Source organism: Taudactylus pleione, unplaced genomic scaffold (assembly GCF_031769625.1).
Source record: "Taudactylus pleione unplaced genomic scaffold, aTauple2 ptg000093l, whole genome shotgun sequence".
Classification (NCBI taxonomy): Eukaryota; Metazoa; Chordata; class Amphibia; order Anura; family Myobatrachidae; genus Taudactylus; species Taudactylus pleione.
The window spans coordinates 41,489,958-41,504,114 of NW_028284495.1; the positions used below are offsets into that span (position 1 = coordinate 41,489,958).

Here is a 14,157-nt window from a genome sequence, read left to right on the forward strand (position 1 = left end):
AAGGGAAAAAACACAATGTAAAAAGTGCCTCTAATTTAATCTGGATATATAAAATAAAAATAAAAAAAATAACTGCCCACCAACGCCATAGCGCAAAAAAACTCTATAAAACAGAAGTCCACTGCAAATCTTAAAAATTATACCAAAGTATGTTCAACATAAATTCCAATCATAAGCAGGGACACAGTAGAATGTTGTCAATTATGACCAAACATGTAATTTGACATTTGGGGGCATATTCAATTGGTGGCGAGAAAATCAAAAAACCAGCACCCTCTGGGTTTTCCTGCAGGTGCAGGATTTTTGCCTTTCAATTAGGAGTGAGGTTTTTGATTTTTTGAGAACCGGGAGGTTTTTTTTTTGTGCACCTCCAGAGCACGACCAATTTTTTCTAAAATCCACAATTTTAGGATAAAAGGTCGGGAAATGCTCTGGGACCCCGGCGGCACCCTTCCTAATGACTAATTAAGCAATTGGAAGTTTCCAATTGGCTTAGTCAGTAATACTCACCTTCCGGTCTCCTGCAGCAGCGGTGAGTAGTGTGTGAGACCCACGGTGTGTATACGTGTCCCCAGTGTGAGTATGCCCCCCATAAAGGGTGCTGAGAGAGCTACATCTCCCAGCAGCCCCCTCCCCCGTGAGAAGATGGAGGGGAGGCCACCAGGAGCCACAGAGACCACTGGGAAGGGAAGTGTCATTTTTTTTACGCGGCGCTGTGTTTTTAGCTCTGAAAACCCTGCAACCACTTTTTATTAATTGGATACCGCGGGTATTGGGAGAGTGCATACCTGCGGTAATCCAAAATTGGGCGCAAGGTTTTTTCCTCACTAAACCTCACGTCCAATTGAATATGCCCCATAGGCACTGAATTATTTTTTTGGTGGTTTTGCTTTATCAATGCAAGGAATACAAAAAACTAAAATTTGTAATTAATTCAGTTACCTACTTATTTAATAGGGTTTACTTAGTCAAGCAATCAAAAGGGTGGGAAATAACATACACCACACACACACACACACACACACACACACACACACACACACACACACACACACACACACACACACACACATATATATATACACACACATGCCTTGCAAAATTATTCACCCCCTTGGCTTTTTACCTTTTATTTTACATTACAACCTGTCATTTATTTATTTTTTTAATCTGAATTTTATGTGGTGGATCTGCACAAAGTAGTTAATTTGTTGAAGTGAAATGAGAATATATATAAAAAAAGACTTTATAAATAAAAATCTGAAAATTGGCATGTGCATATGTAAATCACCTCCTTTGCTATGATTACATATTGGAATTTTTTTTTTTTTTTTTTATAACCCAACGCAGAATTGTACTTCTCGACAACTTTGTCCCTGACTTATTTGGAGAGCTCCTTGGTCTTCATGGTGTGATGCCTCTTGCTTAGTGGTGTTGCAGGCTTTGGGGCCTTTCAGAAAAGGTGCGTTTATACTGACAGATCATGTGACACTTAGATTTCACACAGGTGGACTTCATTTCACTAATTATGTGACTTCTGAAGGTAATTGGTTGCACCAGAACTTTTGAGGGGCTTCATAGCAAAGGGGATGATTACATATGCACAATTTTAATTATAAAGATTCTTTTTTATATATATTTTTCTCATTTCACTTCAGCAAATTAGACTATTTTGTGCAGATCCATCACTTAAAGTTCAGATTAAAAAAAATTGTAATGCAACAAAAAAGCTAAAAAGCCAAGGGGGGTGAATACTTTTGCAAGGCACTGTATATATATATATATATATATATATATCTATATCCACACAGTTTTAATATACAGACTAAAAGATCTTATATTTTTATATCCAGGATGGGCCATATTACCGTGGTAAAGAGGATTGTACTCCCTGGTCTCCTATACCATTTTCATACTGTCCCTATTTGTGTTCCTTCTAAGGTCTTCAAATGTTACCATTTGTCTCAATGTATGTTTTGGACCTGCCCTAGTCCCAATAAAACTGTCGGCTCCTCTCGGCCCGCTTTGCACTTTGGGGGAGACCTCACGATGTCTCTCTCATCAGCCGCTGCAGGGGGAGCCGGAAGGCGGAGCTCATGAGTGAACTCCAGCTGTCTACCACCGTGGACTCAGCAGCCAACGAGAGCCTGTCTGACTTTCATTGGCTGCTATAACAAACACACCACTGCTGCTGGCGGCGGCAGTGTTTGTAACTGTGTAGTGCGGTCTGCACTACACTTCAATACTGTGGGGCCTGGGGGACACCGGCGGCGGGTGCAGCGGCGCTTTTGGATGCAGGTGACTATGGGCCACTGCACCACAGCAGGCACCGGTGCAAGCCACCGGCTGCACCGCAGCTAGTTCAGCCAATGCACTGGACATCAATACTGATATACAAATTATATCAGGGGAGATACCATACAGTAACTGATGGAGTAAAGGAATGATTTATTAAACAATGCCCAGCAAGCTTAATACATTGTATTGATTGGTGCAAATGTAAACTCTTTAAAACTAACAAGCAAACAAAAAAGGTGATCACTGTTTGAAAGAAAGAGAATGTGTAAATTGACCTATCCTAGGCCACAGGTCCTGAAAGTTTGACAGTTAATGTGAACAAAAATAAATAATAAACATAACAACCAAGTGCTGACTTATTAGAGGACCATGTGCAACATTAATGCAACATTGTCACCGAGTTGCATGGTTGTATAGTGGCGACACGTTCTCGGTTTCTGCTTCAATTGAGTTGGCAAGACACTATCGACATTTGTTACTGGAATATCGCACAAACACATGATTCACTCATCAACTATTATCAACAGATTTACAGGAAAAGCTCTGTATAAACCGTCACTTGATAAATACAATCTGCTTATTAAACAAATAATATTCAAGGACAGATCATGAAAAGTATTTCCGAGACAAATCGTTTCTAAATACAGCCACATTTTTCCTCTTCACCAAAAGTAAGGCTCAATCTACAGAAGCATACAAACTACCTTTCTTTCTGTATGAATAAAGTTAACAAAAATTACAATTTCTTAAGCTTCTGAAATACAGTAGATTGACTTTGACACGACTGCTACATTTCACAGCCAAAAAGACCTTATCCATGGCACCAGAGACATCCTCCCAAAACAATATTAAAATGTCCTTTTTTTTTTCTAACTAAACAAGTTTCAAAGTTTAATTGTGGGAAAAGTAGAGACCCATGGGAGCTATTATGAAGTCACTAAGAAGTAATACACAATGATAAAATTATTAAAATAATGGAAATAATAATTAATATGAGTTGCACAACAAATGCCGATAGTCCATACAGGAAAGTCACCTGTATAGTGGTAGAGAAACAAAATTTCACCACAATATAAGTCACCATCAGCTGCTAACTGCCATTTTACAGGCGGTGTTTGAAAAATGACAGGAGCTGATTGGTTGGACCATTTAAGAGTAGGTACTCATGATAACAAGCATATTGTAAGGCGCTGCAGAACACTTGTAGCGGCATATACATAAAGGATAATAAATAATATCACTTTTTATTAAATGGAGCCCCAAGTAACTAGTTCCGTACAAATTACAGGTTGCCATAGTCACAGATAAACATCAGAAGTCATTTTGTCACTGAACTGCGATCACGTGACTATGAGCAACAGCTGCACATAGTAGACTATCAGGACGATGTGCGCCCTGAACGAACATCGCCCAGTGTATCCCCGGCAGGGGTGTGCTCAGTGTAGTTAACGACACTGAGCACACACACTGAACGAAATCAAGAATGATTTAGTTGAGTGCCGGGCTCCCTCCCTCATCCCCGAACATGTCCAACCTGACAATATTGTCAGGTTGGACAGGAAGTTCAGACGATGAACGAAAACTACAAACGGCAAACGGCAGCGCGCATTTGTAGTTTTCGTTCATCTTTTTGGGACAAATACTGAACGATTTTTTGAACGATTTGTCGTTAACACACCTTTACATTATAAATATTTTTACTATGCAACTATTGAAACTTCTCTTCTTACTCTTATGAAGTTGTTTCAACATGATATTTTTTTATATGTACAGTGTGTGAGGGTTGTGGCAATCCCTCCCCTTCCACTGCAGGTGCATGGCGGTTAATCATTAAGTATATACACCTATGATCAGACATGCCTCTGAAGAAGCGCATTTAATCAGCAAAATGCGCTAGTCCATTTATATCTGCTATTAGGCTACCTCCTTACATTTCCATCACACTGGACTGCCCTGGAAAACATGCAGCACTTTTCTCACTCAATTCATGCCTGGTGTGTGTGAGCCGCCAAGTCCCATGCAACTCTGCTAGGGTCTTTTTTTTGCAGAAAATGTGTCTAAGTCGCAATACGATATGACTAGGATGCACCGGGAGACAGTGCTGATTAATTTAATATGTAACACTTGTATATATGTGTGCGAATGAGTCTGTAAATGGAACTTGATGTGGAAAAAAGCTGCGGCCGCTGCATCATAGCACTTCAAATGCTGACTCAAGAGATTCAGTCGCACAAATATATATACAAGTATCTCATATCAAATTAATCAGTAGTCTCCTGACACATCCTAGCCGCATCAGTCTCATAGGACCAGGCGCACCAGGAGGGACGGTATACAATCGGAAGCCGGCTGCCGGAATCCCAACAGCCAGCTTCCCGACTGCTTTATCCCGGCGTGGGATAAATGACCGGCGTCTATATCTAGACACCTGTCATTTCTCCGACGCCGGGAGACCGGCATCCCGATTGAAGGGATGCCGGGCGCCGCGTGCGGACAGCTGCGGGGGGGAGGGGGGGGGAGGGTTAGGTTTAGGCCACCCAGGGGGGGGACTTGGGGTCAGGCACCCCCCGGGAGGGTTAAGCAGCCCTGGGGGGACTTTGGGTTAGGCACCCCCCTGGGGGACTTAAGTTTAGGCAGCGGGGAAGGTTAGGGTTAGGCACTTAGAGGGGTGATTAGGGTTAGGCACTTGGGGGGGAGGTTAGGCACTTGGGGGGGAGGTTAGGCTTAGGCACCCCTAAGGAGAGTTAGGGTTAGGGGGTTAGGTTAGTTTATACTTACCTTAGCGACGATCGGGATTTCCAGCGCTGTCGGGCTTCCGCTGCCGGAAACTCTGCTTTTGTCGGCCAGGCGCTGCCGGGAATCATACAGATTCCGGAGGGACTGTTTGGCACGACAGCAGCAAAGACAAGTGAGGACACAACTGTATGCTGCCCAATTAATTATGGACTATAATATTTTGATTTTTCATATGCACATTAATATATCCTCTTTTTTATGTGTTTTATGTTTGAATTGTAGGATTATGAATAGATGTATTGTTAATATTCTACTATGCTGCTTAGTAGTATAGAATAAAACATTACTCTCACCAAGTGTTGCCTATTATGTAGTTGTTTAATCTACATTGTGCATGTTCATCTATGCAAAGTCAAATTACTAATTATACAGCAGAGAAAGAAATAGTCTGTAATTATATGAAAGGCGGCATTTGAAGAAAAAAAAACAAAAAAACAACATCACACCATTAGGTGCAAATATGCGTAAATATTGGTCAGAACAGAGAAAACGAAGTTTAATTCTTCTTCAGTTTTTGGAAGATGGAGGCCATGCAAGCTTGATCAAATGGCACACTTGGTAGGACGGAACATTGGAGTACTTTTACAACATAAGTCTAGTACATTGTAAAGTGCTACAGTATATATTATATACTGTAAGTGAACACTATAGCTTAATATACAGTAAACAAAAATATGAGATATGGTAAGAACTTACCCTTGTTATCTCTATTTCTACGAAGTCCATAGGGTTCCACAGGATACCTTGGGGTATAGGTGTGACGTCAGTCATCGGGCACCATAGAGTTAAGCTTTCAGCCTCCCATGATGCACTAGGGTCCCCCTCCTATACCCCGCCCCCGAGCCAAGGCATCTCAGTTAGTTACCAAGCCATAGGCCGGAAGAGAGAGAAAAAAGATCTGGACACACACACAAGAATCACATTCTCACCAGAGGGAGACGGAAAAAACGGTGACCAGAGCAAAGCCCATCTGCAGCACAGGTGCGACAGGGCGGGAGTCCTGTGGAACCCTATGGACTTCATAGAAATAGAGATAACAAGGGTAAGTTCTTACCATATCTCATATTTTCCACTTCAGGGTCCATAGGGTATCCACAGGATACCTTGGGGATGTCCCAAAGCAGTATCCTTTAAGGGTGGGGACGCTCCTGTGCAGAAAGGAGAATCCGCTGCCCGAAGGAAGCATCCTGAGAGGCGAAGGTGTCAAACCTGTAATACCTCACGAAGGTATGGACAGAGGACCACGTAGCAGCCTTGCAGATCTGGACTGCAGAGGCACCACGTCGAGCTGCCCACGAAGGACCCACAGACCTAGTGGAATGAGCCTTCACAGAAGGAGGAACCGGCAGGCCTTCATGAAGATAAGCTTCAGAAATAGCCATACGGATCCAGGCTGCCAAAGTTTGCTTTGAAGCAGGCCAACCCTTTTTATGGAAGCTATAGAGGACAAACAAGGTGTCCGACTTCCTAAACGAAGAAGTGCGGTCAACATAAGTCATTAAGGCCCGCACAACATCCAAAGAGGCCTCACCCACGGAAAGACCAGGTGAGTTAAAGGCCGGAACAACGATTTCCTCGTTAACATGAAACTGGGAAACAACTTTGGGAAGAAACTCGGGCCGAGTGCGGAGCACTGCCCTGTTCCCATGAAAAACCAAGAAAGGGGGTCTACAACAAAGAGCCCCTAAATCAGAAACACGTCTGGCCGAAGCAATAGCCAGAAGGAAAACTTAGCTGTTAGCCATTTAAGATCCACTGAGCCCAGTGGTTCAAACGGCGGTCCCTGGAGAGCCCTCAGGACCACAGCCAAATCCCAAGGCGCCACAGGTGGAACAAAGGGCGGCTGAATGCGGAGAACACCTTGCATAAAGGTGCGCACATCCGGGATTGTAGCAATCCTACGGTGAAACCAGACAGACAGGGCCGAAACCTGTACCTTCAAAGAAGCAAGGCGAAGCCCATGATCTAGTCCCGCTTGTAGGAAGGCGAGTATCCGAGACAGACGAAACTCCCGCGGTGCATAACCTCTCGGTCGACAGCACTGGAAGAACGTATGCCACACGCGATGTTATATCCTCGCGGAAGACGGTTTCCGAGCTCGTAACATGGTACGCACTACAGAACTGGAAAACCCCCTGGACCTCAGCATGGCTGTCTCAACAGCCACGCCGTCAAAGACAGCCGAGTCAGGTCCGGGTAAAGACAAGGACCCTGTGACAGAAGGACCGGTCGTAGCGGCAACCGCAGGACTGTCCACGGACAGACCCTGAAGGTCTGAGAACCAGTGCCGTCTGGGCCACGCGGGAGCTATCAACAGGAGAGTCCCTCCTTCCTGTTTGAATTTCCGGATTACCCGTGGAAGAAGGGAGACCGGAGGGAACAGGTATGCGAACCGGAACGTCCACCGGACGGACAGAGCATCCACCAGAGACGCCCCTTCGTCTCTTGTGCGAGACCCGTACACCGGCAACTTGTTGTTGTGCCGGGACGCCAGGAGGTCGATCTCTGGAAGACCCCATCTGTCCACCAGCAGTTGAAAAACGTCCGGGTGCAGGGACCATTCCCCCGGATGAACGTCCTGGCGACTTAGAAAGTCCGCCTCCCAATTTAGCACTCCCGGAATGAAGACCGCTGATATGGCCGGAAGATTGCGCTTCGCCCATACCAGGATCCGAGAGACCTCCATGAGAGCCGCCCGACTTCGGGTTCCTCCTTGCCTGTTTATGTAGGCCACGGTGGTAGCGTTGTCCGACTGGACCTGTACCGGACGACCCTGGAGAACCCGATGTGCTTGCTGGAGAGCATTGAAGACCGCACGGAGTTCCAAGATATTGATTGGAAGCTCCGCTTCTGTCGGCGTCCACCTGCCCTGGAACAAGTGTGGACCCGAAACTGCTCCCCAGCCCTGAAGACTGGCGTCCGTTGTCAACAGGACCCAATTTGGAACCCAGAACGGACGTCCCTTGCTGAGATGGGTCGTCTGTAACCACCAGGCAAGGGACAGGCGAACCTCCGGGGTGAGCACAATCATCTGGGACTTTAGAGACTGAGGCAGCCCGTTCCACTTGGACAGGATCAGGTGCTGCAGAGGTCTGGAGTGAAACTGGGCATATTCCACCATGTTGAACACCGACACCATGGAGCCCAGTAACCTCATCGCCGAGTGTAGAGACACCCGGCGGCTGTGCAGACAACTGCGCACCCTCGACTGTAAAGCAGAGATCTTTTCCCCCGTCACAAAGATCCTTTGCTGTTCCGAGTCCAATAAGGCTCCGAGGTGCAGAATCCGCCGAGACAGGATTAGAGTGGACTTCTGCCAGTTGATTAGCCAGCCGTGCCATTGCAGTAGCGCAATGGTCAGGTCCAAGTGGCGTAGAAGGAGCTCTGGAGATCCCGCCACCAATAAAAGGTCGTCCAAGTACGGCAACATGCGGACTCCCTGCAGCCGCAGAGAAGCCGCCATGACCGCCATCACCTTGGTGAACACACGTGGTGCTGTCGCCAGGCCAAAAGGTAACGCCCGAAACTGGAAGTGGTCGCTGCGGATTGCAAACCTGAGGAACTGTTGATGGCGCAAAAGAATAGGGACATGCAGGTAAGCGTCCTGTATGTCCAATGACACTATGTAGTCCCCAGGTTCCAGCGCCAGAATGATGGACCGTAGGGTCTCCATCCGCAACTTCGGTACCCGCAAAGACTTGTTGAGAGCTTTGAGGTTGAGAATCGGACGATACGACCCATTGGGTTTCTGTACCAAAAAAAGATTTGAAAAGAAACCCTGGCCCCTCTGGGAGAATGGAACAGGCACTATAACTCCAGCCTGGAGCATAGTGTGCAATACCTTCCGCAGCTCCGTAGCCTTGTTCCGGTCTGATGGTAGACCCGTGGTGAAGAATCGAGCTGGGGGTCTGTGCCGGAAAGAGAGGGCGTACCCGTGGGAGACCACCTCGAGATCCCAAGTGTCTGTCGTAGTGATCGACCAAAACTGGGCGAACTGCAGCAGGCGGCCTCCCACCTTGGGATCCCCCAAAGGGCTTGTCATCTGGCTTAGGGGCCGGACATCTGGTACTCCATGCCTGCTTCCGGGGCTTGGCCGATTTCTTAGGGCCAGCCTGTCGAGGAAAACACTGTGGTTTGGGCCTGCCCTGGGCCCTATAAGACCGAAAGGACGATGGTCCAGAACCAGAAGGAGCAGCAGCCGACGGGAGACAAGCCGATTTGGCTGCCGCCAGCGTGGCCACAATCTTGTCCAGATCCGGACCGAAGAGAACTTCTCCGGTAAATGGCAACGCCTCCAAACCCTTCTTGGAATCTGCGTCCGCCTTCGAGGATCGCAGCCACAAGGTGCGACGAGCAGCCACCGCTGCTGAAGAAATTCTAGACACCAGAGTACTAATGTCTAAGGCCGCCTCGTTGATACAAGTGGTGGAATCACGGAGATTACCAATCAACTCCGCCTGTTCGGCCGGACAGTCGGAATCAAAAGACACCTCTAATGAATCCGCCCAGCTCTCCATCGCTCTGGCAACCCAGCAAATGGCCATAGCCGGCCGTGCTGCCCCCCCCCGCTAGGGAATAAGCGGACTTCAGGCAGATCTCCACCTTGCGGTCCGTAGCATCCTTAAGGGAGGACTTGAATGGCATCGGCAATGTGGCACTACGGACAAGACGGGTCACGTGAGAATCCACCTGTGGAGGGGATTCCCACTTTGCAAAATAATTATCCGCGAACGGAGAAGCCACTGACAGGCGCCTCTGCGGCTGGTATCTTTTGCCAGGCTGTTTCCACACCTCCTCTAAATGGTCCACTAACTGACCCGAAAGAGGAAAGACTGTGGCATCGCCCTTCACATCTTTAAAAAAGGCATACTTGGATTTAGCCGCTGGGGGAACTTCGTCCTCAATCACCAAGGCTGTGCGGACTGCCCGAATAAGTCCAGGAATATATACCTTGGACTTAGCGTCAGCGTCCTTAGTATGGAGAGGTTCCTGATCGTAAGGATCCAGAATCTCCCCATCATCAGACGTCCCCTCGTCATCCTCATAAGGAGCCGACAGAGACGCCACCGGCCGTTTATGTGGCCGCATCACAGACACCCCTTGCAACACATCCGACAAGTGCTGTACAGAACTCGTCAGGGAGTTAACCCACGCCGGCTCCTGAGAAACCGGGAGCGGGGAAATAGGGAGACTGTGGGGTACCACCAATTGTCGTTGGAAACCCTGCATGGGTGACGACACCACTGACTGCTGGGACAAACCCATCGGCGGAAACGCGGGCTGCGGAGCTAACTGGCCCACTAAGGCTGTAAGCGCCTGAGCGAAACAAGCCCAGGGCGGCTCCTGTACCGGTGCTGTAACCGTAATAGGCCGTGCCATAGACAAACACTGCCGGCAGAGGCCCTCCGCGCTACCTTCCCCCTCCGCTAACGGTACTTTACACGTAGTACACTGTAGGCGGAGAGGAAAATCACTTTCAGACATGATGGCACCAAGTATGTGACCCCTCTCACCAATTATATATTAAATAGGCGAGAGACCACCCTGCAGCACCGCACCGCAAGGGCTTAGCAGAAAGGACAGGGACAGTAATAAAGCTGACAGAAGAAAAGTTACAGGTAGCAGCGCTAGCACAGTCACATACAATGCAAAGAAAAATCAATTCCTGCACTAACAGCGCTGATCACTCAACTACGCAGACACAGGGCCTGGTAGGACACAGCGCAGCATACACAGACCTGACCCAAATCGGAGGAGAGGTATGCGGGGGGACCCAGACCATGATGCTTCCGTCCAGTGCTTCCAGCAGCGTTCACCATGCGTTGGAAAGATGGCCGCCGAGGAGCAGAGAGGAGGCTGGCCTGGGGGAGGAGCGCTGCTACAGGACCAGTCGGCAGTGTGCAGAGAGGGCTGTGTGCAGCGGGGGAGGCCCTGGCTGTGAGACAGGGAAGGCGCGCTCCCCTGGCATGCATTTAACCCCCGGGACGCCGCAGCGCTACCGCTCTGCTGCGCTCCGCTGTCCCAGGGGGTAGTGGAAGCGCAGGTTCAATACCTGGCTCCACGCTGCAGCCAGTCCCCAGGGAGCCCCCTTCCTGGGGACTCTGGACCATGTAACAGCGGGGACCCACCGTGGGACCCCGCTGCTTACCTGTTGTCCCCCTTGAATCCGGCCATGGTCCGGAACATCTGGGGTCACCGCTAGCTGTGACCCCAGATGCTCACCAGCATCCCCGGATCGGTACCGGCGTTCTGGTACCGGCGGGGGTGTAGGGAAGACAGCATGGACGTCAGGACTGACTGTCCATGCTGTTCATCCAGATGTGCAGCCACAGCTGCATGAAGAAAAAGCTTCAGGGGTTCTTCTAGCCCCCACTCCAACAGGTGCACCCGACTCCGGCCGGGCACCAAACGAAACTGAGGTGCCTTGGCTCGGGGGCGGAGTATAGGAGGGGGACCCTAGTGCATCCTGGGAGGCTGAAAGCTTAACTCTATGGTGTCCGATGACTGACGTCACACCTACACCCCAAGGTATCCTGTGGATACCCTATGGACCCTGAAGTAGAAAGATGCTTTTTTAATCAAAATTCAATAAATCATCCCAGACACTGAACGTTCTCAACATTGTGTTTTCTATTATTTATTTTATTTATTAATAATACCCATGTTATCAGATAAGCCCAAGGTCACTTTCAAGAAGAGTAGTAACCTCAGAAGCTTATTGGCTTCTGTTCATGTATGATATTATGGTAGTGCATCATTATTAAACAGGTTGACACTAAACTACAGTAGTTGTTGCTTTAAATGCAACAAAACCATACGTGCCATTTGCAAATTGCCAACAGAACAGAAATTATTTTAACCAGGACAAAGTAGAGCTCCTAAGGTGACACACTTGTGTAGTCATCCATCTTTAGAATGTGTAATATGCAACAATACCATTTAGTTTTTCCACAGCAAGATACTGTTTAACATACAGATGTGTCCTCATACACTATTTGTTGCAGTCATACCAAACTTCCCTTCTCGATGTGCCAGGGGCATGCTTCTCAGCTTACGCCGAGCATCATTTTTGCGTCTTTGTTGCAATCAGATTCAACGAAACGGCTTCACAAGACTGCACAAATTAATTTGCTATGCGACACTTGTACATCTGTGTGCAACTAAACCTGTATAAAAGAGCTACGATGCAGCGTCCATGGCTTTTCTTATCATGCCAGGTTCTGTTGGACTTCGTATACAGATAAAGACTCCGTCACACACAAATATACAAGTGTTGCATACCAAATTAATCAGTATAGTCTCGTGAAGCGGTTTTGTTGCATTCTATTACGACTAAAAACACACCTTTCAGAGAAAAAAGGCAAAAAAGACACTACACCGCTCAGTGCGGCTCACTCAGGCAGCATGGCATATTAAGGCTAGGTGTATGAGGACACATCTGTAGGCAGACCAGATGGACATCGCATTGCACGGGAGACCGGACCGTCTGTTCATTGTCCACTTGTTGAAAATTAAGTGAGAGAAGGCGCACACTGCTACTTCAGGAAACGGGATTTCCCGTACCTCACTGCCTTACTGGGGACTAAAACGAGAATATCTCTGGCCAAATCGGGAGCTCCCGCCGTCCTTAGTGATATCTATCCTTTACTGCTGCAGCGGTAACTGCTAAAAGTTTTTTATAACTATTCCAAATAGCCCGTAGTGAAAGTACGGAGCTTAACAATTGTTACTATCTAGCACTGGATTTGTTACATTATTGCACCTGCTGATGCATCTGGCTGGTACGCTTCTCAAGCCATTTAGTTAGGCTTTATTTGTCTTGGAATTAGACACGATTTCTTTGGTGTCTACCACTTGATTTTGTGGATCAGAACAGAGTGATTATAGTTGAATATCGACTGTTCGTTTCATTAAGAACATTTTCCATTCATTATGGTGTTATAAAAACAAAACACCTTTCTCCATTTCAGTGTCAGTATTTATTAATTTTATTATCTTTTATGTCTATTAATTGATTTATTTTATATGTATTCATTGATAATATAAACATATATATAACAATTTATTACATGTTAACACCATTTGGCCTAATTGTCTATTTACACACAAATCACCTTCTCTAAAATATTTTAGACCATTCCCATTATTTATCATTTTCTCTATATTTACATACATACAGTACACCACCTTCAGATTTTTTAATTTTTAATTTATATAACTACACATTTTTTCAGCTATTTATATATAGATTACATTATCTACACATATTTTTCTGACATATTAGTTATGTTCCATTGGTATTTGTACCATCATGATATATGTTTAATCATTAACTTGGGTTATCCACAGCGCTGTTATTTTTTCTCTTGTATTTCACTTTTGGTTTGCAACCTTTCACAGCAGCGTGGATTGTCACTCTTGGTTTTATATTAAAAAAAAAAACTGTGTATATTAGATATCCTAATCTTCAGCGCCTGTGACTTATCTTTTTTGTTTGTTACTGGCTTCTGACAAAACTAAACTATTGAGGGCGAGTGGTAGTTAGTATAGTTTGCAAGCTCAGTGTGGCAGGGAATGATGTGAATGCTAAGAATTTTCTCTGTGCAGCACTGTGTAATACGTAGGCACTGTATACTAACTAATACCACTTTCAGACAGAAAAATCCCTAAAACCTGGGGTTTTCCCGTATCTTTCAACCCGGGAAGGACCCGGGAATTTGCTCCTAACCCCCTTTCACACAGCACATAATTCCCGGGAAATTCCCGAGTCGACCCCTTTCACACAGAACACAGATTATCCCTGCAATATACAGTGTCATAATAAATGGACTGCTTTTATGGCACACAGAGATGAGGTCATGAAAAGTGCAGCCTGTGCACCGCCATCTCAGCCAATAAGCGCTGCTTACTATGCCCGGAGTAGAAAAACCCGGGTCGGCACCTTTCAGACAGCCGCCAACCCGTGTAAGACCCGGGAAAAACCCATGTAAATACCTGGGTCGAAGTACCGGGAATTAGGTCCCGTGTTGACCCTTTCAGACAGAAAAAAACCCGGGTCAACCC

At 46.7% G+C, this 14,157-nt stretch overlaps 1 protein-coding gene across 1 annotated transcript in view; it reads right to left on the minus strand.

Moving 5' to 3' along the window:
* The window catches only part of PTPN2 (protein tyrosine phosphatase non-receptor type 2), a 98,534-nt gene that overhangs the window by 33,884 nt on the left and 50,493 nt on the right, over positions 1 to 14,157 (minus strand). The window lies entirely within an intron of this gene.